Below are 24,993 nucleotides of genomic sequence, written 5' to 3'. Positions count from 1 at the left end.
CCTGGGCTAACATCCATGCCCATCTTCCTCTACTTTATATGGGACGCCGCCACAGCATGGCTTGACGAGCGGTGCATCGGTGCGTGCCCGGGATCCAAACTGGCGAACTCCAGGCCGCCACAGCGGAGCGTGTGCACTTAATCACTTGTGCCACCGGGCCGGCCCCCTGGACCACCATCTTAACACTACACACAAAAAGTAACTCAAAATGGATTAAAGATTTGAACGTTAATACCTGAAACCATAAACCTCCTAGAAGAAAACATAGAGGGTAAGCTCCTTGACATCAGTCTTGGCAATGATTTTTTGAATTTGACTCCAAAAGCAAAGGCAACAAAAGCAAAAATAAATAAGTGAAACTACATCAAATAAAAAGCTTCTACACAGCAAAGGAAACCATCAAGAAAATGAAAAGGCCACTGCAGAATGGCAGAAACTCTTTGTAAATCACATATCTGATAAAGGGTTAACATCCAAAATATATAAGGAACTCATGCAACTCAATAGTGAAAAAGAAACAATCCATTTTAAAAATGAGCAGAGGATCTGAATAGACATGTCTCCAAAGAAGACATACAGACGGCCAACAGGTACATGAAAAGGTGCTCACCATTACTAATCATCAGGGAAATGCAAGTCAAAACCACAATGAGCTATCACCTCACACCTGTTAGAATGGCTATTCTCAAGAAGACAAGAAATAACAAGTATTGGTGACTACATCGAGAAAAGGGAGCCCTTGTGCACTGTTGGTGGGAATGTAAATTGGTGCAGCCACTATGGAAACAGTATAGAGTTTCCCCAAAAAATTAAGAACAGAATAAGTTTTTGTTGTGTAAGTCACCTAGTTTGTGGTACTTTGTTATAGCAGCCCTGGGATACATATGGTACAAAAAATGCGTATAATACAAATCGTTTTAACAACAATTTTCCAGGTGGTGTACCATAGTTTCAGACACATAGAAGGGTTTTTGTAACAGAACAAAACAGCCCAACCAAACCAACTGCAACTTCAATATAATGTCTTTTTATTCTAGAAAGTCTTTCTTTACAGAAGTCTTTCAAGCTCTAAAGTGAAGCATGAAGGATAAAAAGAGATGTATGGCAAGTAACTTTTCACCTAAGTTAGTTCCCTCAGAACTGATCTTCAAAACACAAACACCGCTCTCCTCAGTGTTCTTGGAAGGTACGGCGGATCTAGGCGATGTGGCTTTACACTGACTAGGTTGCCATTCCTTCAAAGGCACTTACATCCACATCTTTCTTGACCTGCTGCAGTCTCTGTAAATTAACTTGGACTAGTTCTGTCAGCAGAGACAGGAAGGGAAATTGCTAGACTCTTTCAAGTCTCAATGGCCGGGGCTTTCCACTGCTTTTCAGCAGTATTCTCAGATCCATCCCACACTGCTTTTTTTGGATGGGGATTCCCTGAAGCCCCTCTGAAACTAGAGAAGTCCCCCACAGCCACGAGGGAAGCAGGCATCGGCCTGTACAGGCTGAGAGCTAATTAGTGGCTTCTGTCTCCCCCCTCGCTCAGACCACTTTGATACAGGCTTTGCACAGCACGGAGGTCAAGGATCTAAGGCCCAGGATCAGGCCTCGAAGGATCAGGAGATTAAGCTGCCTAGATTCAAATCCTGTCTCTGCCACTTACTGGCTGAAAACTTGGAAAAGGAACCTAATCCATTTGTGTCTCTGATTCCTCATCCATTAAATAGGAATAATTCTAGGACCTATTTAAAGGGTTATTGTGAAGTCTAAATGGTTTATTACACATAAAGTGTATAAACTAATACCTAGCACATTGTAGGTACCCAATAAATCTAAGTAATTATAATTGTGCCATATCCTTTATGAAATTTTCATTACACTGAAAAATTATTGTGTAGAGAAAATATTTAGAAACTATATACTTATGAGAAAATTATATATATGATAAAATACATAATAATAATATCTATATGTGCTTGGGAAAGACACTTCACCTAGCTGAGCTACAGTTATTAATCTATAAAACACAAGATTCCCCACATACGCTACTAAGAATAGCATGTCTGCACACATATAAGCTAAATCACTCCAGTTATTTAAAAATAATTGCTCCTATACATCTAAAAACTTCAAAACTCAGCCCTCATAATCAAGAGAGATAACTGACATGTGGGAGTATTTTATTTCTTTTAAAATGGGTAAATTTTTCTTTTTATTTATTTATTTTTTTTGAGGAAGATGAGCCCTGAGCTAACATCCGTTGCCAATCCTCCTCTTTTTGCTGAGGAAGATTGGCCATGGGCTAACATCCATGTCCATCTTCCTCTACTTTATATGGGACGCTGCCACAGCACGGCTTGATAGGTGATGTGTAGGTCCGCACCCAGGATCCGAACCTGCAAACTCCAGGCTGCCGAAGTGGAGCACGTGAACTTAACTGCTACACCACCAGGCCGGTCCCAAAAATGGGTAAATTTTTAATGAGAGAATATTCCTACAATACATCATATTGAATCAAAGAACAAACAATGATAATTGTTTCCTGAATTTCTTCTAAAATAATTTTCTTTTATTTAACTCATGTGTATGTGTCTTCAGATTCTACATTATGTCACCATTCTAATCTTAGGGAGACCACTAGAATATGATTAATTCGTCACAATTGGTACCTGTTGAAAGGTTAAGGACCAAGTGAGATGAATCCAGAGACAAAGGCATCACTGAAAGACGTGTGTTTTTATGAGTGACCCATAAGGTAGAGGAAAAATTCCACAATGTAAAAACCATACTAACGGGCATAAGTTTACAGGAAATGTCAGGATGGTACAACAAGTACCACTAGGAAGGAAGTAAACAGACAAGTGCAGAATGTGGGGCATTTGAACATTATGGACTCAGTTTCTTCCACAAATCAATAACATGGAAACTAAAAAGACTGAAAAGGACTTAGGAGACATAACAATCAAATGCAATGGGTGAAACTTGTGTTGATTAAAACAAAACAATACAAAAAACAGTTGTAAAAACATATTTATGAGACAACTGAGTTTGAATATGGACTAGGTTTTATACGATTGCAAGTTATTAATTTTGTTAGTGCGATAACGGCATTGATGTTGTATAAAAGGTTCATAGTGAAGTAAGGAGCATTGCTTTAAATGCTTCAGAAAGGAAAGGAAAGAAAAAATATATATGAAGTACACGTAACAAAATCTTGGTCATTATTAAATTTGAGCAATGGTTATATGGGGGCTTATTTTACTATTTTCTCTCCTTTGTATATAAAAATTATTCACAACGTATTAGTCTGCTAGGGCTGTCACAGCAAAACATCACAGACTGGGTGGCTTAACAGAAATTTATTTTCTTGCTGTTCTGGAGGCTGGAAATCCAAGAGCGAGGCGTCGACAGGGTTGCTTTCTGGTGAGGATCTCTTCCTGGCTTGCAGATGGTTGCCTTCCATCCGTGTCCTTACATGGCTTTTTCTCTGTGCATGCACATCCCTGGTGTCTCCTCTTCTTCCTGTAAGGACATCAGTCCTATTGGATCAGGGCCCTACCCTTATGACTTCATTTAACCTTAGTTACCTCCTTAACAGCCCTGTCTCCAAATACAGTCACTTTGGGGGTTAGGGCTTCAATATATGAATCTTGGGAGAACACAATTCAGTCCATAACACATAATAAAATTTAATTACTTTTTCAAATGACTGATATATAGTTTCAAAATAGTACTAATTTTTTCTAGTAGGCAAAAATAATATAACTGCATGTAATTTTTATTAAATATTAATTTAATTTTTATTAATTTAATTTTATTACTTTAATTATTTTAATTAAATGTTAAAGGTAGAGATTGAGTTTTACATCTTGTGCTTACTGTAAATACCTTTTTTGCAGAGTGACTAATAATATCATTGATATTAACTTAAGTATCTAAATAGCATTATTCAAATTTCCTTTTACAGATTTTTCTTTTAAAATTGTCATAAACTATAATTCAAGACAAAGTCAGATAGACATCATAAGAATATATATGCCAAGCTTATTCCAAGTACACTTTTGTTTTTTGGTGAGGAAGATTAGCCCTGAGCTAACACCTGTTGCCAATCCTCCTCTTTTTGCTGAGGAAGATTGGCCCTGGGCTAACATCCATGCCCATCTTCCTCTGCTCTCTATGGGACCCTGCCACAGCATGGCTTGATAAGCAGTGAGTAGGTCTGTGCCCGGGATCCGAACCCATGGTGCTGGAGCACAGCACGCGAACCTAACTACTACGCCACCGGCCCGGTCCCCTCAAGTATACTTGTGATAGAATTTGGGAAGCATGATATGGGAGAAAAGGACAGAGAAGAAACAAAAAAGGCACTACGGTTTCAAATCTGGGTGTCTAGGAAAATGGCAGGGCTGTCAGAATTATGAAAATTGAAACACAGTATAAAACTAGTTACAGTGATGAGATGCTGAGTTCAGGTTGGAATATTGAGTTAGATGGGCTAGTGGGAACTCCAGAGGAAGATGATTCAGGATCTTTCAGGGCTAGACATTTGGAATTTGTGTGTCTACAAGTGATTTATAATAAGTTTATTAAAGACATAAGTGGACAGGAGAATGAGAGAAGACAGAAAGAGGAAAAGATCTGAAGCTAGAACATTGGAGGACCACTCACATTTAGGAAAGAAGAAGAGGAAAGGATGGAGATAAAGAAGTGTTTTGAGTGTTTGGAGAACCAGGAGATACAGAATCACAGAAGCTAAGCGAGGAATTGTTTTGTGCCAGGGCTGGCATTATTTCCTCGATACACAGATACTAGCTTTGAATAGACAGATAATTTCATGTAGGATTTCCTTTAGTTTCTTGATAATTGCTTTGCCTATGCTTAGAAAAGTTAGATATTTCCTTGGGGCTATTTACAACACTTTCTCCCTCTCCCCAGCAAGTGTGTAGATAGAAAATATTGAAAGAGTATATAAAATCTAAGTATATAAAATTTACATAATTTTGGTAATGTTTGGTAAATATTGAGGTATGACATGGGATGCCTGGGGGTCTGGCTTGTTTTGAAGTGTATGAACTGATGGATTATAAAAGGAACCAAGACCTCTAAATAAGGGTAACATCAGGTGGCTGTCATGTAGCCAATAAAAAAATCCCCTAAAAATTTTTTAAAAAAAGAAAAAACTTTGAGAAGAGAGTATGAAGGAGGAGGCACACGTCAACCTTGTAAACGGTTCAGAGAAGTCAAGGATGCTGAAGACTGAGCCCAGTGGATTGGCAATTAGGATGCACCTATTGATTGCCAAGGAAGGAGGGAAAGCAGAGTGGTTGGGAAGCCCAGATTCCAAAGGGTGGGTTCTAAGGTGGTCCATAGAGAGTACAGGCCAGAATCTGAGGCAGTGGGAATAGACACCCATTGACCAAGTTTGGTGGTAAGGGAAGATTGACTACAGGCCAATAGTTTGAGGGAAGAGCAGAGCTGTTGGAAAATTTTATATTAATATTAATAAGTATTATTTAAACAATAATAGAGTCCTCAGCTTGAAAGCAGAGACCCAAGAGGCAACCAAGTGGAGGACTTGGAAAATGCAAGTAAAAGGCAACAATTAATAGAGTCCACTCCTGGAGAAGTTGGGGCTTTGGGGTTTAAGGCACAGGGATTAGCTTTCACAAGGAGGAACAGTTTCTCAGAGAGAAGAAAGCAAAAAGATAAATAATGGAAAGATGCAAAAATATTTGTGGAAGCTCCAGGGGGAAGTATTTCGACTTGAAGTAGAAGGCAATCCCATCTGTTGAGAGTGAGGAGAAGCATCTGTTGAGGTCTTAGATGTAAAAGGTTTAGGATTGTGGAGGCAGAGCATGCAATGGAGAGAGGATGAAAAGGATGTTAAAGAGTGGTAAATACTCTTCTTATTACGTGAATTCATAGTGGATCCAATCAACATACTCCTCAGTTGTTCCAGTAATACATAACAATTGGGGAAAGTAACAATGAAAGTGGATGAGGGGAGATTCCTGACCAGGAATGGAGGGAGCTCTAGGGAATGAAGAGCCCTATGGCGGTAAGGAAATCTGTGCATTAAAAGAAAAACTGACCTATATTGGGTAGGCAGATAAAGGAAGTCAGAACGGAGATAGTGGACTGAGAAAATATGAATGGGTGTTAGGATTAAAAGTCATAAAGAAATTTAAAAAATAGGAAGCAAGACACGGCAGTGCAGAATGTGAGGCAGCGATGTGAGAAGAGAATTCTATATCCTTGGAGTAATGTGTTCACTAAGAGAGTCCCTTACATTGGTAACTAATGAGTTCCTGGAAAAGAGTTCAAAAGGCAAATGCATAAGCAAAGAAAAACCGTAAATATTATAAATGGTTCTCATTACTGCAACAAAGAAGTGATGACAAAATTCCTGACTATGGTTTCTGTAGGCCCTGGCTCTTTCAGGCTTGAGCTGCTTGGGGCAGGGTGAGGGAGAGGTATAGCCTCCCCACTCCCACCCTGAAACCCCAAGTAGGGAGATAGGTGGGTGCCAGTGTCAGGCCACCCCTGTCCCAGGCACCTGGGGAGACTAAACCTGGCTTCCAGGATCGTGCCAGGCTGTGTAGTTGGAACAGGGGAGGGGACAGGGTTCGAGCTGTCACTAAGGGTTTGAGGTTGTGTGCCTGAACTACCAAGAAATACCCCACCACTCACTGGGTGGAGCAGGTTCCAGGCACTGGGACATGATCCCCCAGCCTCCTTCAAGATGCCATCTCTGGGGAGGTAGATGTTGAAGAACACCATAATTCAGTATGGGGCAGTGGGCACTGGGGCCACAAGCCCCCAGCAAAACTCAGGCTCCTAGGAGAGCCAGCTGATAGCACCACCCATCACTCAATAGCTAGTGTCGTCTTTCAGCAGATGGTGACCCAGAATAGAATCTGGTGTAGGAAAGGTGGTTGGGGGTGTGGGTATTAATGTAGAGTACACAACTCTGCAGACTGTTCACAACTAAGATACTACATTTGCAAGTTGAGGACTGCTGGGTGTGCCAGGGAAATTTGGATATGAGGGCCAGCCCAGCAGCATAGTGGTTAAGTTTGTGCCCTTTGCTTTGGCGGCCCGGGGTTCGCAGGTTCAAATCCCAGGTGGGGACCGATGCCCCACTCATCAAGCCATGATGTGGTGGCGTCTCATATACAAAATAGAGGAAGATGGGCACATATGTTAGCTCAGGGCAAAACTCCCTCACCAAAAAAAAAAAAAAAAAAAAAAGAAAGAATGGATATGAAGGTTGTCCTAACTAGGTATGTAACTAAGGAGAGCTGTGCTCTCAACCTGGGATTGAGGAATGAATTTGCTTTATTTTTTTAATTAAAAAATTTTTAATGTATGTCTGGTAGATCAAGCCTGTTAATTATGTTTTTCAAACCTCCTATATCTTTACTATTTTTATCTGCTTAACCCAACAGTAACCTAGAGAGATTCTGTTGAAATCTCCTGCTATAGCAGTGTTGGTTTGTAAACTGTCACCCATACACAGACAGCAAGGAGAGACCAAGGAAAGAGGCAGACCACTCCAGACTGGTAGATGGCAGTTTTAATAAGCAAGGGAACTTACTTATGAGGCTAGTCTTGGGTGGCTGAAAGACAAGTAGATCTCCACACGCACCCACCAGAGTCTTAAAAGTTCATATAGAGGCCATAAGGGGGTTCAGTCACGAACACAGTCCAGATGATCTTAACAACACCTTGCTCTCTCAAAGCTGTGTCCTTGAAAATCGCTCCTACTGTGGGAACCAGAGGAACGTTCCAAGGACGAGGGAGGGGTGAGGAGCCTCCCATTGCCTGGGTCCAGCTCTCAGGTCACCCGGCGGTCACATCCTTTCGATGACCTCCTCCAACAAGTAGTGGATTTGTCAACTTTTCCTTGAATTTCCACAATTTTTTGCACTTGTATTTTAATGTAATTTTAATAGTTGTTCCATAATTTTAATGCAATAAAATTCATGGTGTATGGTATTATGACCCTCACTGTTCAAATCAGTGAGTAGAGACAAATATCTTTTTTAATCACTTTTTTATTCAGTAATACATTTATTTTTTGGCCTCATTCAAGAATCATACAACAAGCAAGTGATTTGCTATTAATCCGTTAAAAATGGAGAAGGATAATTGAGAAAAAATTATGACACTTCAACTGCTGAGCATGACAGCTGATCTTGTGCACAACAGAAAAAACGTAGAACGGAAGTTATCCTTTTGTCTCAATATGCTTAATTTTATGTTTATTCATAGGAACTATATGTACACATTATGATAAAAACGCAGGTTAAAAATCCCAAATAATATTTATTGAATGAAAGTTGAATGAGTAAAGTCAATTCTGTATTCTTGTTTTTTATAAGAGATGATTCAGATTGCAGTTCAGCCAACATATTCATTTCTTTAACAGGTATTTTTTTGTTTTTGTTTTTGCTTTTACCTTTTGGCCCCCTTCACCCATTTCTTTAAATTTTGCTTTAAACTTCAGGCTCAAGAGCCTCCATCTTCTGCAGGTCGCTTAGGAAAGCAGCTGGAGGTCCTTTCTCCCTCACTTTTTATTCTCCAGCCTGCCATATCTAGACCAGATGGTCAGTTAGTTCATGCTCTACCTCGAAGCGCTTAACAGCGTGGACTGGAGAGATGAACTCTGAAGTTAGCTTGCCTGGGTAAACATTAAGATGCTAGCTGTAATTCCTTTCACTAGAGCCACCATTGCAACCCCTCCATGGAATTTTCACCCATTCCTTGAAAGTTTCTCGTATGCCCCCTTCTCTCACTTCCTTTATTGAATTTGTTTTTGAAAGTCTTTGAAAGTTCACTTCCTGCATGAATGCTTCTCCGCCCCAGGGAGAGGCAGTGAACTTGCCTTCTTGATCTCAACTTGTGAACTCCCATCCCCCACCCCATCCAAAGCCACTGTGGGACCAACCTGTTGGGTGGGGGTGGAGGTGGGCAAGATTGCTTAGATGCAGGTTTTATTTTCTGTCTTAACAAAACATTGCTGTTTTTACACTAATACAATAAAAATGAAACTATGGCTTCAATTTCACAATTTAGTTAGAAGATTTAACTTACTGTTGAATTTTTTTGTTTGTTTGTTTGTTTTTTTGTTTTGTTTTGTTTTTGTGAGGAGATCAGCCCTGTGCTAACATCTGCCAATCCTCCTCTTTTTTTTTTTTGCTGAGGAAGACTGGCCCTGAGCTAACATCCGTGCCTCATCTTCCTCCACTTTATATGGGATGCCGCCACAGCATGGCTTGCCAAGCAGTGCGTTGGTGCGCGCCCTGGATCCGAACCGGCGAACCCCGGGCCGCCGCAACGGAGCGCACGCACTTAACCACTTGCGCCACCGGGCCGGCCCCACTGTTGAATTTTTTTTTTCATATTTCTTTCAGATATAAAATCTTTTCCCTCTGAGAAGCGGGCAAGGGAAAGGATGTCCCTTCTCATTCTCCCACCCACCCCTTGCCTATGGTCTTTTCATCCTTCTCTGTTCTTTCCTTCTTCCTTTGGCTCCCTCTTTAAATTTGATTTGCCCATTTTATTGGCCAATAGTGACCCAAGAGTGGATACAGTGCGAAAAAATAGAAGGGTGGAGATAAAGAGGTTTCTCTTTGCTATACAGTCATTTTTTACAAGACATGTCTATTGAAAGGTTGTGACTTAACAGGCACCACCAAGCACCATTTCACCAATTCTTTTATGAATTAATTCATTCATTCACCAAGTATACTGTTATGTGCCTGGCACTATACCAGGCCCTGTTCCTTCCTCAGCCTAGAAAACCAAGTTGTGGGTCTAAGCTTTATGTTTAGTTCTCCAGCCATAGAAACTTAATTTAAGAAAATAACTACTAGAATTTGATATCTCCTTTCCCTCCACTTTGCAAGACATAAATGACTTCACATATTTTTGCTAGTTTCTTCTCTTCTCCTCAAGGTGTAGAGAAAAGAGCCAAGGTTTAGGATCCAAGCAAAAGTGAGTTCCAATCCCTGCTATCTGTGTGAACTTAGACAATTCGACATACTTCTGAGGTTTCATCAGTTAATTACGGGTAACTACAACTCCAGCAAAAAGAGGCAGAGCTTCCATTAGAACAGTATGCAAAGTGCTCTTTACACAGGAGAGTTCTTTTCATTATGTTATTGTCTGTCTTAGTTTATAAGCCCTTTGGGGATAGATTATAAACCCATTAATCTGAATTGCAGTAGTATTAATAATCGATGGAAAAAGTAAACGCATAATGCTAGGAAAGCAAGCAAATGTGTAACCTGAACACATTTAAGTAAAGCCATTTATCGATTTTGCAACAGGGTACCTCAAACGCAGGGGGTGTAGTTTCAAAGGCAATCCGTTCGCTGTATACTGAGCTGGGGAAATTTTGCAGTGAGAATTCAGAAATAACAGGTATTTCTGAGGCACTCTATTCTCTCACCGGGGAATTTCTTCTTCTTTTCTAGCTCAAACAAGTTATAGTAATATATGTACATATTAATACTCGTGAGGTGGACTTGCGGAAAAACCGGGTCTTTGCAATGCGACAGAATTGGGTTCTGTGCGACCATGAGCACGTCATATGATTTCTCTGCGCCCTTGGTTTTTGACCTATAGAATTGGTATAACGTTTGTGCATGAATTAAGTACAATCTGTACTTAAAACACCTGGCACGTAATTGACAATCAGTATTATTTCCTCCCCTCCTGGTCCACTTGACCGGTTAGCAGGACATCATCCCCATAAACAGCACCTGCGGAGTGTGCGGGACCCATTCTAGGCGTTTCACGCGGTTCACCTGATTTAATTCTCCCAACAATCTAAGAGCCTGACAGAGGCATTTAACACGGACAGCGAAGGGACCTTCAGCTTCTGGCCCCCTCCCTTGTACAAGCCCCTTCCAGAGCCCTGAGGCTAATTTTCCATCTTCCCTGAGGAAGGCCTCCCCCTCCCCTGCCCCCATCGTTTAAGTTTCAGGCCCCACACGATCTGGATTCGCCCTGGATGGGTCCTATCCTTTTCCTTGTTTGCAGAGATGGGTCAAGTAAGTTGCCTAAGGGCGCACACTTGTAAGGAGTGGAGCAAGATCTGAACCGAAGCGGCCTGACCCCACAGCCCAAACTCTTCGCCCCCGGAGGGGATGACAGTGGTGTCGCTGGGAGAGAGGCAGAGCGGCCCACGCCGGGGCGGAAAGTTGGCGCCCAGACCGCGGGCAGGCTGGGGTCGGAGGGGATCGCCCCGCCGAGCCTCCCCGCCCCTTCCTCCCCTTCCCCTTCTCCTTTTCCGCGCAGCCGAGCCGGAGCCGCCTGCTCGCCCGGCGGCCGCCCGGACCGGCCCGCTTCCCCCAGCCACCGGCGCCGGGCCTCCGGGATCGGGCTCGAGAACTTTCCACGGAGGAGAAAGTTGGCGGCGAGCCGGGAGGAGGAGAAGGTGCGAGGCGGGGCTGCTGCGGGGGCGCGGCGCGGGGGGCGCGCGCAGGTGGGCGCGCGGGCCGGGGGCCCCCGGGCCGCAGGTGCGCTCGGCGGGGCAGGCGCGGCGCGCGGGGCCGGGCCGGGCCGGGCCGGGGCGCGGCGGGACCCGAGGCTGGGGCCCGGGGGCCGGGGGCCGGGCCGGGGCGCGCGGGCCGGGGGCGGGCCGCCTTTGTGCGCTCGGGCGCGCTTCCCCTTTCTCCCCGGTCCGCGCTCCGGCTCCTGCGCGCGGCGGGGCGGGGCGGCGACGGTGACGGTGACGACGGGCCGAGGCGCTGCCACCCACCGCCCGCCCCGCGGCCCCGGCCGGGGGCGTGTTTTGCCTGATCCACGTGCTGTGTGCACACAGGCTGGGGGGCGGAGGGGGCGGGGATGTCGGCGTCTCCCACGGGCTAATAATTTCTGAACCACCCCAAACGTGAGAATCTCAAGTTCAAGTGTAGCCCGTCCCTTGAGAGACCGAGTGGCGGTGGGGGAAGTCCCCACAGACTTCGGGAGAAAAGGGACCGGGGGCCGTGGAGCCCCCAGGACCCTAGAGGACGCGCAGAGAAGAATGATGGGGCGGGACTCCTGGGTGGGTGGCGGGTGGCAGTCGCGGTAGCTTTTGCAGGTGCGCAGCTGGGTTGTTTTGCGTCAGCGAAAGCGCCCGAGCTTCAGAGTGTGAGTGTGTGTGTGTGTGTGTGTGTGTGTGTGTGTGTGTGTTGGGGGGGGTGCTTCGCCCAGGGAAAGCGACCCCCAGGGGCTGGTTCCGTTCACCGAGCGTAAAGAGGTCCGCAGATGCCCCTCGTTCTTTTGAGAAAAATAAGTGACAGCTATTGCAGTTACTTCCGAGTCGTGGTATTGAGCGTCTGTTTGGCCACTTCGAATGAAAGCAGAAATAACCCCGAAGTGTTCAGGGACTGCACAATGACAATACAAGATGAAGATGTGTGGTGGGGGGCTGCTTAACTTGAGGAGCCGCCCAGCACCTCGAGAGCTTTTCAAAGTTCATCTGTTGGGCCCACCCCGAAGGTCCGGACTCAGAGGTCCATGGGGCTGAAGCCCTGGCCTGGGCATTTGTGTGCAAGTTTCTCCGGGGATTTTGCTGGGGGCGCCTGGTAGGAATCAGGAGGTGCAAGAGCTGGGTTCTACTCCGTGTGGCATTGAACAAATTTAAGCACTGTGTTTCCTCATCTGCAAAGTGGCCCCTAAGAATTTGTTAGAAAGATAAGATGGTATACGATGTGTGGAAGTGTTTTGAAAAGGGAGAAATTGGAACAATGATACAGGATTCTGGGGCAGTGGCAACGAGGGGATGCAGTGCATTGGTTCTGCAAGTGATGTTTGGCCTAAGTGAGGGCGAGTGGAAGAATAATCTTGCCAGAGAAGGAAGGAAGGGTTTGTTTTCAGGTGATTAGATCCATAACAGTGTTGGTATCAACTGTAAGTCAGAAAATCCGTGTCATCTGGATGAAAAGCAAGCAAACTCCAGCCGGCCACATCTGTGGATAATGGTTTGAAGAAATGCACCATGTATATTTCCTCTTCTCAGAAACCAGAGGCTTTAGATTATTTTCATGTAGGCAAATTAAGAGCCAGTAATCATCAATGTGTCCTGCCCTGTGGTAACCCCAGTCTGTCTGGAGTACTGCATGTTTTCCTGCTAAATGTGAATTGTTGTTCCATTATTCAACAGATCTGCGTAGAGGATCTTGATGTACCGGGCGTTCTTGAAATACAAAGATGAAAAAAAAAATGTTTTTTGCCCTAGTCATCTCTGTCTAGTGGAGGAGACTGATGTGAAAACAGGCCACAATATAACCCGGTTACGATGATAATAAAGGTATAAAATGAACAAAGAGCCATGTGGCCCAGAGGAAAGAGCAGCTCCATTGGCCACGGGGGAAGGGCATCAGTAAGAGGCAACATTGGACCTGAGTAAACAGCACCCTTCTGTAAAAGCTTGGAGAATTTAGGATTTGTGTAGTCAAATCTGTGTTCTTATTTTTCAGTCTGATAAAATTCTGGCGTAATCATATGCTGACAATCTAAAGTAGAAATATGACTTTTGGTTTCACGATGAGTCTTTAAAAATTTACTAAGCTTTCTGTCATTTTATCTTTGTAAAAGTCTCAGCTATGTCTCAAGTTAATCCAAGAAAGTAGTTGTTAAACAAAAAGAAACATTTTAAATATGTCCTGCGTGCTTATTAAATATTTAGTTCTGCTTAAAAATAATATTCGGATAAAGTCTTTTAATTACATGCACTTTTAAAAGTTCTGCTTTTTTTTTGGTGGTTCTCATTATGTTACTTAGGAAAGCTTAATACTGGAGAGAGGTACAAAAGGAAAACTGTAAGAGGAATAAAGATAACTAGAAGAGGGAGATGGGGCGGAGGGCGTTTGATAAAATTGATGGTGGAAAGGCACAGAAGTAACCACTTACTGGGAAGGGAGAGTGAAAGAGAAATGGGTGAATCAAACATGGCTGCCAGCTTCCTGGGGGATCTATTGTCTTACACATTTTGATTAAACGTGTATAGACTCTTAGTTTTCAAAGTTATTTCAACACATAGAGGGAGACAATATAATGTGGTAGTTAAAGCATGGGGTCAATAGCCCTGAGTTTGAATAACTTACTAATTGGTGACCTTGGGCAGGGGCTGTAACTAGCTGTGTCTCCTCACGCGTAATATGAGGATAATAATCTGATCTACAGGAGACTTGCGAGGATTAACAGCTATGATGCTTAGGAGGCACCTGGCAGCAATCAAGCCTCAGTCGGGGGGCCCTCTGCTCTTGTTAGCTCACCTTACTTGATCCTAGTGGAAGCACTGGTAAACTGGGCAAATAGCACTGTCTTTTTCCAGTGGAAGAAACTGGAATTGGGAAAGGCTGACTTGCTCAAGTCGTGTAGCTAATGGGTAACTCTGTGTCTTTTGGAATTGAGTCCTGTGCATTTCTCCAGCTCCACGCTGTTGCTGGTTCTGTGATGGCTGAGATCGGCTCTCCCTGGAGTTGAAAGGGACGAGGGCTGTAATCATGTGTCTGTTACAACTCTCCCACTCACACCATCACCTAGTGACTCTCCACTTCTCATTGTTGATTTCTATGAAAATTACGTTTTTCTTTCTGAGGTTTAGGGGTGGGAGTCAATTCTTGGTCTAGGGGAGAGACAGTGAGAAAGCCATAAGGAAGAGCTTTAAAAGGGGGAACCCCTCTCTCCAACTTCCAGTAATGTGTTGTAATATTACTAGAAAAATAGTCAGCTTTATTGCTCAGCGACTTAACAGTTTTCATCTGCAGCTGGTGTTTCTGGTGCAGAAATCATATTTCCTTGCATATCCCCTTTCACATATGTCTGGTCCCTGCAGAGATGGGGGAGGGGGTCATGGCTCTGTACAGAGAGCTTATGGATGTGGGTCAGATTTTAATTAGAATGTTAATTTGTAATGGAAAAGTATGATCAAGAATCTCTTCATTGTGAAACAAGGACACAGAAAAGTGTAAAGGAAGAATGTTTTTGAGAGTAGCCCCCAGCGTTCATTTGTTTTTTCTTATGAAGGAGCGCCCTTAATTTTCATAAATCACTTTTCTACTTTTAGATGCAGATGGCCCCCAGTTTCATATCTCTCAATTCAGCATTTTTAGCCATCTCAATCTAGCAATCAAAAAAATGTACGTGCCCAGGATAGTGTTGGGTGCTATACGGGATACTGGAAAGTAGAAAGTCAACATTTAGCCTAGGGTGCAATGAATATAAGTGCTAAATGGGTGTGGCACAGTCTCCTGAAAGGAAGCGATCAGAAGGCTCTCAAAAGGTTTCAGAAAGCTTCTTGGAGGAAGAGAGGGGACATGCCCTTGCTGCAGGGGCAAGAATGGCCTTTCAAATCCTGGTCACCTGAGGATGCAGGAACAGTGGGTGGCATTAGGGATAAAGAGATGAAAGAGTAAAGGTAGAAATAACCAGGATCTTGAGGCTGATGCCCCAGGACCGCTCCAGGAATCCCAGAAGAGGAAAGCAGTTTGACTTGCTGGGCAGCCTTCGGGATGGGAGGATATTAGTGGCAAAGCAAAGCTTCCCCGGCCAGGCAGCCAGGCTCCCTGAAATTGACAAGGCTTGAGGGATGATTGAGTGAGTGGTTATGATGGGTAGTATCTATGTGTTGAATACATTTGCTAAATATATCAAAAATACCTGGGAAAGTTCGAGTTGGGGCCATGAATAGCATTTATTAAAGTATTCATGATTCTTCCTTATTATTGGGAAAGGGGGTTGCAAATCAGGAAGCCACAGGGTCTCCAGGAAAGGGGCCTGGAGGGGAGGCAGCTGGAGAGGACTTTGATTGGGACCTTTGATATAGGACACAAAGGGCCTTGAGTCCTGCCCAGACGTTGGATGAACCTTAGCAGGATGTGTGGGTCTGAGTCACAGTCAGTAAACTCAAGAATCTGTCTATCATGTCCCATTTTCAGATTATTAATTTACATTTGAAAGATGAAAGTGCCTCGCAGGCCCATTTATTTTTTCACTAGAGGTGTAGGCATTTTTGTTACTGCCCAAGGAGAGGTGTCATCTACCCGCTGCAAGACGTGCCAGTAGTCAAGAGGCAAGGAGGTGAGAGAGAAAGGACTATTTATTACAGCTTGCTAGCAAGAGGGAAGATGGCCAACTCATGTCAGAAAGAAGCATCTTACAGAACAAAGACTACTGGCCAGTTATATAGGGGGCTGGTCTCCGGGTGGGGAAGGCATCTACTCTCAGGGTGGGGCATCCAGCTGATCTCTGGGTGGAGGCAGACATCTTGTCTTAGTTCTTGATAGTCTTTCTTTTACTGGATATGCATCAGAGACCGGAGCAACGCCCTATACTCTGATCTTTCAGTTGGCTACCCTGATCTTTCAGTTGTCTTTGATGATGGCTGTCAGCATAGACTCTCTGCCTAGGGGTCATCACATTCCTAAGGGTCTCAAAAGAACAAAGTTATTGCACCTGGGCGGGGCCATTTAGTACACAGAGCATGTCAGTTAATCAGAGGTCATTCAAAGCTACCATATGGTTTCTTTTCTACAATATGGCTTCCCTTATGTCAACCTTGTATTGAGGCAGTATCAGTTTCATCATGGCAGGGGAAACCAATTAAAGGCTGAAAGGCTACTTGTTGAGAAAAGAGAGCAAAGGAGTTGATTGATCATCAGTGATAGTGTCACAAAGCTGTGGAAGCCTATGATCTGCCCTTTACCTGTCAATGAACAAGGCCGTCCTTGTTGGCAGACAGGCCAGGCTCTCCCTTGCAGTGGGAGAGATGCACTGACAGATTAAATGCTTCTCTTCAAGTCTCCGTTATCTGGACTCCCAGATCACCACTAGCCTTTGCTTGTTATTTGTCCACCACGTGTCAGATATTCATGATTTTGATTTATTTAGTTATGATAATGTCTCCGAAATTGGAGGTCATTTCTCTTAGGAGAAATTCTAGTGCATGCAAATTTACTTTGGAGTCCTAGTTTGGCAACTACACCAATTTTAGCTTCAGTATAGGGGTGTGAATTTGGAGGCACTCTTATGGGAGATAATCAAATATTGGTTCAGCCTAATGTCAGACCAATCCATGTCCAATCCATGTCCTTGGATGGACATCTGGCAGAAGGTACAGAGCGCTGATAATAGGTTCCTTCGGGCATTAATTTTTATGAGTCCATGACCCTGAGGACTTTGGGCTGAAGGAAGAGAGAAGAAGAGTCTAGAGGTAAGAGAAATGGAGGGGAGTGGAGAGGAGGGGATGGGTTGGGATGGAATTGGGCACCACCACTTCTCAACAACCCCTTACCCCCGGGCCCAATCACCTAGACTGTGCTGGGTGGGAGAAGGGCTAAAAGCGTGAGCTGATGAAGCTAATTTTTGTGCCATTTTTGGAGGAGGATCAAAGAGAGTCTGGTGTCTTTTAGCAGCTGGAAGGTTTGGAATTTAGGGGGTTCTTTGGGAGATAGCGCTCGGGGCAGGAAAGGGTGCAGTTCTCTGGAGCACTGTAGGCAGCATGCCTGAAAAACTGGTGCTAAGGCATTCGCCCTCCTGCCACTGATGAACAGCCGTCGGCTGGGGACAGAGGTGTCTATGTTCAGAAGAAAAATGATTTTTAATGTATGTATTATCCAATATAGAACAAAGTATTTATAAATAGTTCATGTTTGGGAAAAATAAGAGCATATAGATTTTAGCAATGAGATAAATAGAACACTTTCCATTATCAGTTTACAATGTTTTACGCGTCATTCACCCTGTCTTTATATAGGTGTTGACATTACGTAATAAAGGTGAATGTGTGGAGCCGGCCCGGTGGCGTAGTGGTTAAGTTCGCGTGCTCCACTTCCAAGGCCTGGGGTTTGCAGGTTCGGATCCCAAGCGCGGACCTACGCACCGTTTATGAAACCATGCTGTAGTGGCATCCCATATAAAGTAGAGGAAGAGGGGCATGGATGTTAGCCCAGGGCCTATCTTCCTCAGCAAAAAAGAGGAGGATTGGCAGCAGATGTTAGCTCAGGGCTGATCTTCCTCAAAAAAAAAAAAGTGAATGGGTCAAAATACATAAAGTAGTGGTTCTCAAACTGGTTCTCTGTGACTCTGCGGTTCCCCAGGGATGCCCAAAGGTGGGTATGGGTGGGGAGATGGGATAAGGGAAAAGCAAAGTGAAGAGTCTTTTACCATGCTGCTGCTTCAACTCATCTGTTGTATTTTTATCTGTTTTGAGCTTCTGACACGATATCATTATGAAAAAGGGTGTATCTGCTTTCAAAAGGAAGAGTGCCACAATTATATGAGCTTTCAAAGGTTCAATTTTAGCCCACATTATCGGGCCGCCATGTAATTTGAACATGAATCTATCTCTGTGAAATGTGGCTCTCAAATCGAAACATTGGCTATATAATCATTTGTGGGGATCAGATTCTTTCTCCCAGGCCCCCTTCTCATTAATAATGGAAATGTACCTTTGGCTTTCCTAAAGACACCTGTACTTATGATTTATCTCTCTGATAACTCTGGCTTCTCATCTGGAGATGAGCACGTACACATTTGCGTTTTTCAAGCCTCAGGACTTTGTGAAGGATGGATGGAAGGGCAGGGCTCTGTACAGAGTGGAGATGCACCAGCAGGAGGCTCCTTGATGGAAGACACTAGAATCCAGCCTGGAGCAAGAAGGAATCGCAGGCTTGAGGGTAGCGGGGTGGGGGTGGGGGTGGGTCCTGGGATCAAGTCATCCAGGATACTAAGGAGTGAGATTTGAGGACAAAGGCAAGTGTTTAAACTATACAAAACTTCATTTGTATAATACAACTCCTCACGTTCAAGAGCGCCAAGGCAGCGTGGTTTTTTATAACAAGCATAGCAGGAGACGGTGGCTTGTGGTTCTGCCTCTTCTCGGCTCTGTGACCTTTGAGTCTGCTTCCTTATATGTAAACTGAAAGTGTTCAACTAAGGACTCGGCGAGTTCCTTCTCTGCTGAGCACCCTGTGTTTCAGGGCGGGCGTATTTTCATGAATATCTATGGATGTGAATATCTAGGGGTGGCCTCTCCATCCTCATTTCTCATCTTGCATATTTCTTGTATAAAAAGAATTAGACATTTCTTTTTCAATATATGTAGTACCGCCATATGTCAAGGATGTTTTTCAATAGGAAGTTCCATTTTTTGAGCTTCAACCCAATTTGGGAGGAATTTTTCAGTATAACGATTCACATTGCAAAAGTGCTAGGTTGATGCATTTTTCCCATGTTTTATTTTGAACACTGAGTAGTGAGATACAAAATAAAATGGCATTAAAACAAAGTAAAATGACATTAAACTTTGCATTATTGTTCATCTATTATTTAAATACTGCATTTCATTTACAAATTTAAAATTTGCTAGAAATATTTTTGTAAAGAAAATAGCTCTAGTGTAACTCACACATGAATACACACACACACACACACACACACACACACACACACTTTTCTTGTATATGTATAAAGGAACTTTGGAAGGACGTTCGCCAGACTTAATCATGGCTACCTCTGGGGAAAGACTGTTAAAGGGGCTGGTAAACTTCCAATTTTTACTTTAGGTGCTTTTGTATTGTTTGCAGTGAACATATATTAATTTTTATAATTTCGTGTGTGGGATTTGTTACAGAATGAGCCTGCGTGATCATCAAGTGTCTTACTTTATTGGATTTTGTAGAAAACAATCACTGTTTGACATAAGTAATTTATTTATTTATTTTTATAATTTTATTTATTTATTTTTCCCCCAAAGCCCCAGTAGATAGTTGTATGTCATAGCTGCACATCCTTCTAGTTGCTGTATGTGGGACGTGGCCTCAGCATGGCCGGAGAAGCGGTGTGTCGGTGCACGCCCGGGATCCGAACCTGGGCTGCCAGCAGCAGAGCGCTCTCACTTAACAGCTAAGCCACAGGGCCGGCCCAACATAAGTAATTTAAAACCTCAAGTTAAATAGTATCATTTTGTTAGACCACACAGAGAAATGAATACCTCTTCCCTAATGGGTTTTGGAGTTGAAGGTGTTCTTTTTGGTGTAAACCTGGACAGGATTCATGTGATAGTTAGTGTAAGCAAAGACTTTTCTCCAACCCCTTAAAGAGGCTTGAACCCAGAGATGACAAATGAGTTTCATCGTGTTTGCTTGTGGCTGCCTAGAGGGATGTGTTGAGAAGGATTCTGAGTTCATATCTATGTTCACTGGCCAAGAATACCATGATCAGTAACTGGCCTCACACAGGTACCAGAGGATGAGAAAAATGGCTGATCGTTTGCTTGTATTTACCGTCCCTGAAGCCTAGAATTCTAGGTGATAAGTTTCTTTATGAAGATAAATATTTCTTTTTATCCAAACATCTTAAGGACTTATTGTCTATATTATTTATCATACTTAGATAATATTTTGCATAGTCAGTAGACATTTTCCTGATAAATCATGTTAAGGTTACAAGGACTGAAATCTCTTGCATTCCTCATTGAGGCTGGCATGATTATCGTACCGGAAAGAACCACTCAAGAATTAATGACAAATGGAATAAATAACTAATTCATTTATTTTGGCAATGTGAGGTTATAGGTAATAAGGATAATTCAGTATGATTGAGCATCAGTTAAAATAAAAAATTTCATCCTTGTTTATCAAAACATTTACCGGTATTGATGTTAATATGAAAAATTGAGTATGTGACTTGTACTTTCATTCTGTGACTCTCTTCAATGAGTGGATCATGTTTTACGTTTGTGGTTTAAGAGGGGACCAGGGTTGCATCTATGCTGGATGTGGAGAGAAGGGTACACGTTTGCTTTCCTTTCATGAGGACCAATTGTGAGAAAAGGAAATATACAGAAAGTCTTCCCCCTCCCATTTTTTCTTGGAAAAAAGGAGGAAAGCACTTAGTCACTGAGTAGTGTGACGCTGCCAGCATATTGGGTCTCCAATGATTTCAGACTGAATTTAAAAACAAAATCAAGCATTTGGATGCCATCCTGCTTGCAGCCATATGAACACGATATTGATTCATCTGTTCCTTCGTTTAACAATATCTATTGAACTTCTACTGCACGCCAAGCACTGCCCTAGAGTCTGGGGATAGAGTAGTGCATAAGAGACTGAGTCTCGGGCTGGCCTGGTGGCGTAGTGGTTAAGTTCTTGCACTCTGTTTTGGTGGCCCAGGGTTCGCGGGTTCAGATCCTGGGTGCGGACATATGCACTGCTTATCAAGCCATGCTGTGGCAGGCGTCCCACATATAAAGTAGAGGAAGATGGGCATGGATGTTAGCTCAGGGCCAGTCTTCCTCAGCAAAAAGAGGAGGATTGGCAACAGATGTTAGCTCAGTGCCTATCTTCCTCAAAAAAAAAAAAAAAAGAGAGACTGAGTCTCTGTCCCATGTTATTCGTTACAGATGAAAAATTAAATCTCTGTACAAAGTGTCATGCCCAACGTGGTAGAATTGGGACTTGACTCTAAATTCAGTGTCCTGTCATCGACACCATGCTGCCTCACATAATTTCAGAGGACCCTGGTTGGATATCAGCAGGGTGGTTCTGTCTGCTTTTTCTTTGCCCTTCTCTCTGTGGTGGTCTACTCTTTTCCACCTATGTGGATGCAGAGAGAGACACTGTCCATGAGAGTCAGTGACACCATTTTCCAATCCTAGGGCAAATCATATTCAACTTCTTTTTTTTTTTTTTTTTTTGTGAGGAGATCAGCCCTGTGCTAACATCCGCCAATCCTCCTCTTCTTTTTTTGCTGAGGAAGACGGCCCTGGGCTAACATCTGTGCATCTTCCTCCACTTTATATGGGACGCCGCCACAGCATGGCCTGCCAAGCAGTGCGTCGGTGCGCGCCCCGGATCCGAACCAGCGAACCCCGGGCCGCCGCAGCGGAGCGCGCGCACTTAACCGCTTGCGCCACTGGGCCGGCCCCCATATTCAACTTCTGAATAGCAACGTAGGATCATATTATTAAAAATAATGTGTGAGTAAAATTAAGGCACCAGAGCAGTATTTTTTCCCAAATCTTGAGTTTTAATTTGGTAGAACGAAACCAACATTTTAAAAAAAGAATAAGAAAATCTTAGAGTGCATCACTATTAGTAAGGCAAATGTTACTATGTAAAAACTTTAATTCCATGAATATAGGTTTGTATTAGGTTGCAACATGCAATTTTTTCCTTACTGTTGGTTGTGGTCAAAAACATTTGAAACATATTGGTTTAAAGGACATCAGGTAAGATACTATTTGTGACAAAAATAGAGGTATATAATTGTCCTTAGCTATCATTTGAGTGTGTGTGTTGTTTACTTAAAGGGTTCATAGCAATAAAGTAGAATTTGTGTGATGAAAGTACTAGAAGTTATTTGGCCCCTGAATATATGCTTGAGCGGATTTTTTTCATTAAACACACACGCATTGCAGTTACTGGCTTCCCTGTGTCCTGTACTTTTGCTTATTGCGGTTTCCTGTATTGAATGGTTTCGTTATTTTTTTGAAATATATTTATTTTGTAATTTAATTGCATTGTATATAGAGAAATTTGGGGAAATAAAGTACCTCATTGAGGCAATGTTGTATACATTAGCTGATTATGATAAAGTCTGCAGCTAATTAGACTTTAATATAAGTTGTTAAATATTACATAGTAACATTTTAAAACTAATTAAATATTTCATTTTTTTTCATTTAATTTCTAAGTGTTTGTCAGTGGATTTTGCCTGAAGGTATTATTGGTAATAAAAGAGTAACAGATACAGTTCCCTAAATTGGGGTTTTTCATAGACTATAGGAAAATGGCATTAATTTGAAATTTGTGATAATTTGGATTGGTCTGATACTCTGGAAAGATAAGAGCTTGTTGCTGAAAAAATGAACTGTGTAAAGAGACTTTAAGAGTTTTAAGTCTATGTAAAAATACATTATTGGAAGCACTTAAGAAAAAAATCGACTTTTCTAAATTGTAATTTATTTGAGATATGTGTAGCATCTCAATGATTGAGATGGCCAGGACAGAGATATATTTAAATATTCTATGTTTATTCCTTGCGAGGCATGAACTTATTTTCTAGAATAGGTTTATAATCTAATTATGGAGACAGAAATGTAGAAGGTGGCTAGCCTTCAAAGAGGGGAGAGATGTTTTTCTCTCCTCAGAAGACAGGAGAACCTACAAAAGATAAAATTTCCTTGAGAAGGGCAGGAAGGTTGAGCAAGCTGTGGTTGCCGGTATCATAGACCTTACAATGGGATTGCGTTATGGGCATATTTAATTTACTTGAGTTCAACCAGTTGAGGTCAAGAGAAGAAAAGAGAGGAAGAAACTAATAATCAGTGTGGGAGGTTGGCCCTAGCGTGTCACACAGTGAGTGTATGTCCTGGAATAGTTATGTCATGGGCAATGTGAACCTCTTGTTCCCTTAGTGGGTCTCGCTTCCACTCAGCTCTTATTACCAAATACATAAATATTTTTCGTTCCCCACAGCCTGCGCCCCACTTATTCTCAGCAAACAACCTGACCTCCTACCTCATTAAAAAAAAGAAAAAATGGAAGCTCTCAATTGTGAACTGCTTCCTTCCCATTCATTCTCCCCCACCCCAGCCCCTTACCCTCCCCTTCTCCAGCCTCAGAGGTATCTTTCCTAGTTAAGACCTTTCTTCTCTCCGCCAGGACTTGGCTCTCTCACTTACACCCTCTCCCTCATAATCAGAGGCTAGCAGCACAGAGGATAAAAAACCCTGGCTTTGGGGCTGGAGCCTGCTGGGTTGGAATATGGTTTCGTACTTTCTAAGCATGTGACCATGGGCGTGTTGCTTAACTTCTGTGTGCCTCAGTTTTTCCATCTGGAAAATGGGACCAGTAATCGAGTTTCCCTTAGAGTGTTGTGAGCATACCATGAGTTGAGGCAGGTGAAGGGCTTGGAACCGTATCTGGCACACGCTCCAGTGAATGTTAGTTTCTACTATTCCTACTATCACCCTTAACCTACTAATCTCTAAATCTCTATTGGTTTTTACCCCTTAGCCCATGTGTTTGCTGAACCATTTCCTATTCTGGAAAAAAACAAAGCCAAGCCTTCTCTTGACCCTCATCCCCTTCTACCTACCATCTTCTCTCTCTCCTCTTCCCACCCAAGCATTTTAAAGACTTTTCAAGGTTAGGTGTCCCCTACTTCATCACCTCCTCTTAGCTTTTATTTTCTTTTTAGAAATTGTTTTTAATGAGATATTGACTAGATACAAAAATTATAATGTTCTATTTTGGAAATAGATCTTTCCCTCCTCATTCCCTTTGTTATCACTATGTAGATTTTGATATCATTCCTTTACTTTCTTCATAGATTTACCTAATATTTGTGAATATTTAATTTTGCATATTGTTGAACTCTATGAGTAGAATTATATGATATAAGTTATCTGGAGGCTTGCTTCTTTGAACCTAACTATAACATCCATTTTTATTGGCATAAAGAATGTCATTATATGCCATAACTCGTTCACTTTCCTATGGATGGCCTTTTGAAGCTTTTGCTACTATAAACATTTGCTATGAACATTCTTGTACTTATATCTTGGCATACATTTACACAAGTTTTTCTAGAATTTATGCCTAGGAATGGCCTTTCTGGGATATTTGTATATACCCCACTGTATTCATTGAATATTATAAATTGTTGGTCAAAGTGGTTATGCTTTTTCTTGATACGCCCATCAGAAGTATAATTGTTCTTGTCAGACTTTTTAATTTTGGGGTTTGAAATGGTATCTGATATTTTAAAATTACATTATCTGATTACTATGAGGTCAGCCATCTTTTGTTTCATGACTATTTTGTTTTATTCTTCAGTGAAGTGCCTATTTATACGTTTTGCCCAGTGTTCTTTTGGGTCGTTTCTCTCTCTTGTTTGTTTATAGTAGTTATAATTCTGGGGTAATGAGCTTATCTCCAAATTTGTGGTTTATCTTTCATTTTATGTCTTTTCCCTTTCTTCCAGCTGCTTTTGAAA

The 24,993-nt window shown here is 42.6% G+C and overlaps 1 protein-coding gene across 1 annotated transcript in view; it reads left to right on the top strand.

Moving 5' to 3' along the window:
* Positions 1 to 11,359: 11,359 nt before the first annotated feature.
* PLAGL1 (PLAG1 like zinc finger 1) overlaps positions 11,360 to 24,993 on the top strand; it is a 113,565-nt gene continuing 99,931 nt past the window's right edge. Inside the window, exon 1 of the mRNA XM_087425174.1 lies at positions 11,360 to 11,437. The gene's annotated coding sequence lies outside the window, so the exon portion shown is untranslated. The remainder of the gene's footprint in view (positions 11,438 to 24,993) is intronic.

Source organism: Ceratotherium simum, chromosome 38 (assembly GCF_057802395.1).
Source record: "Ceratotherium simum simum isolate JZ-2026a chromosome 38, ASM5780239v1, whole genome shotgun sequence".
In the NCBI taxonomy this organism is placed as follows: Eukaryota; Metazoa; Chordata; class Mammalia; order Perissodactyla; family Rhinocerotidae; genus Ceratotherium; species Ceratotherium simum.
Note: the sequence above shows the minus strand (reverse complement) of the source record. Positions and strands in the feature narration are given on the sequence as shown.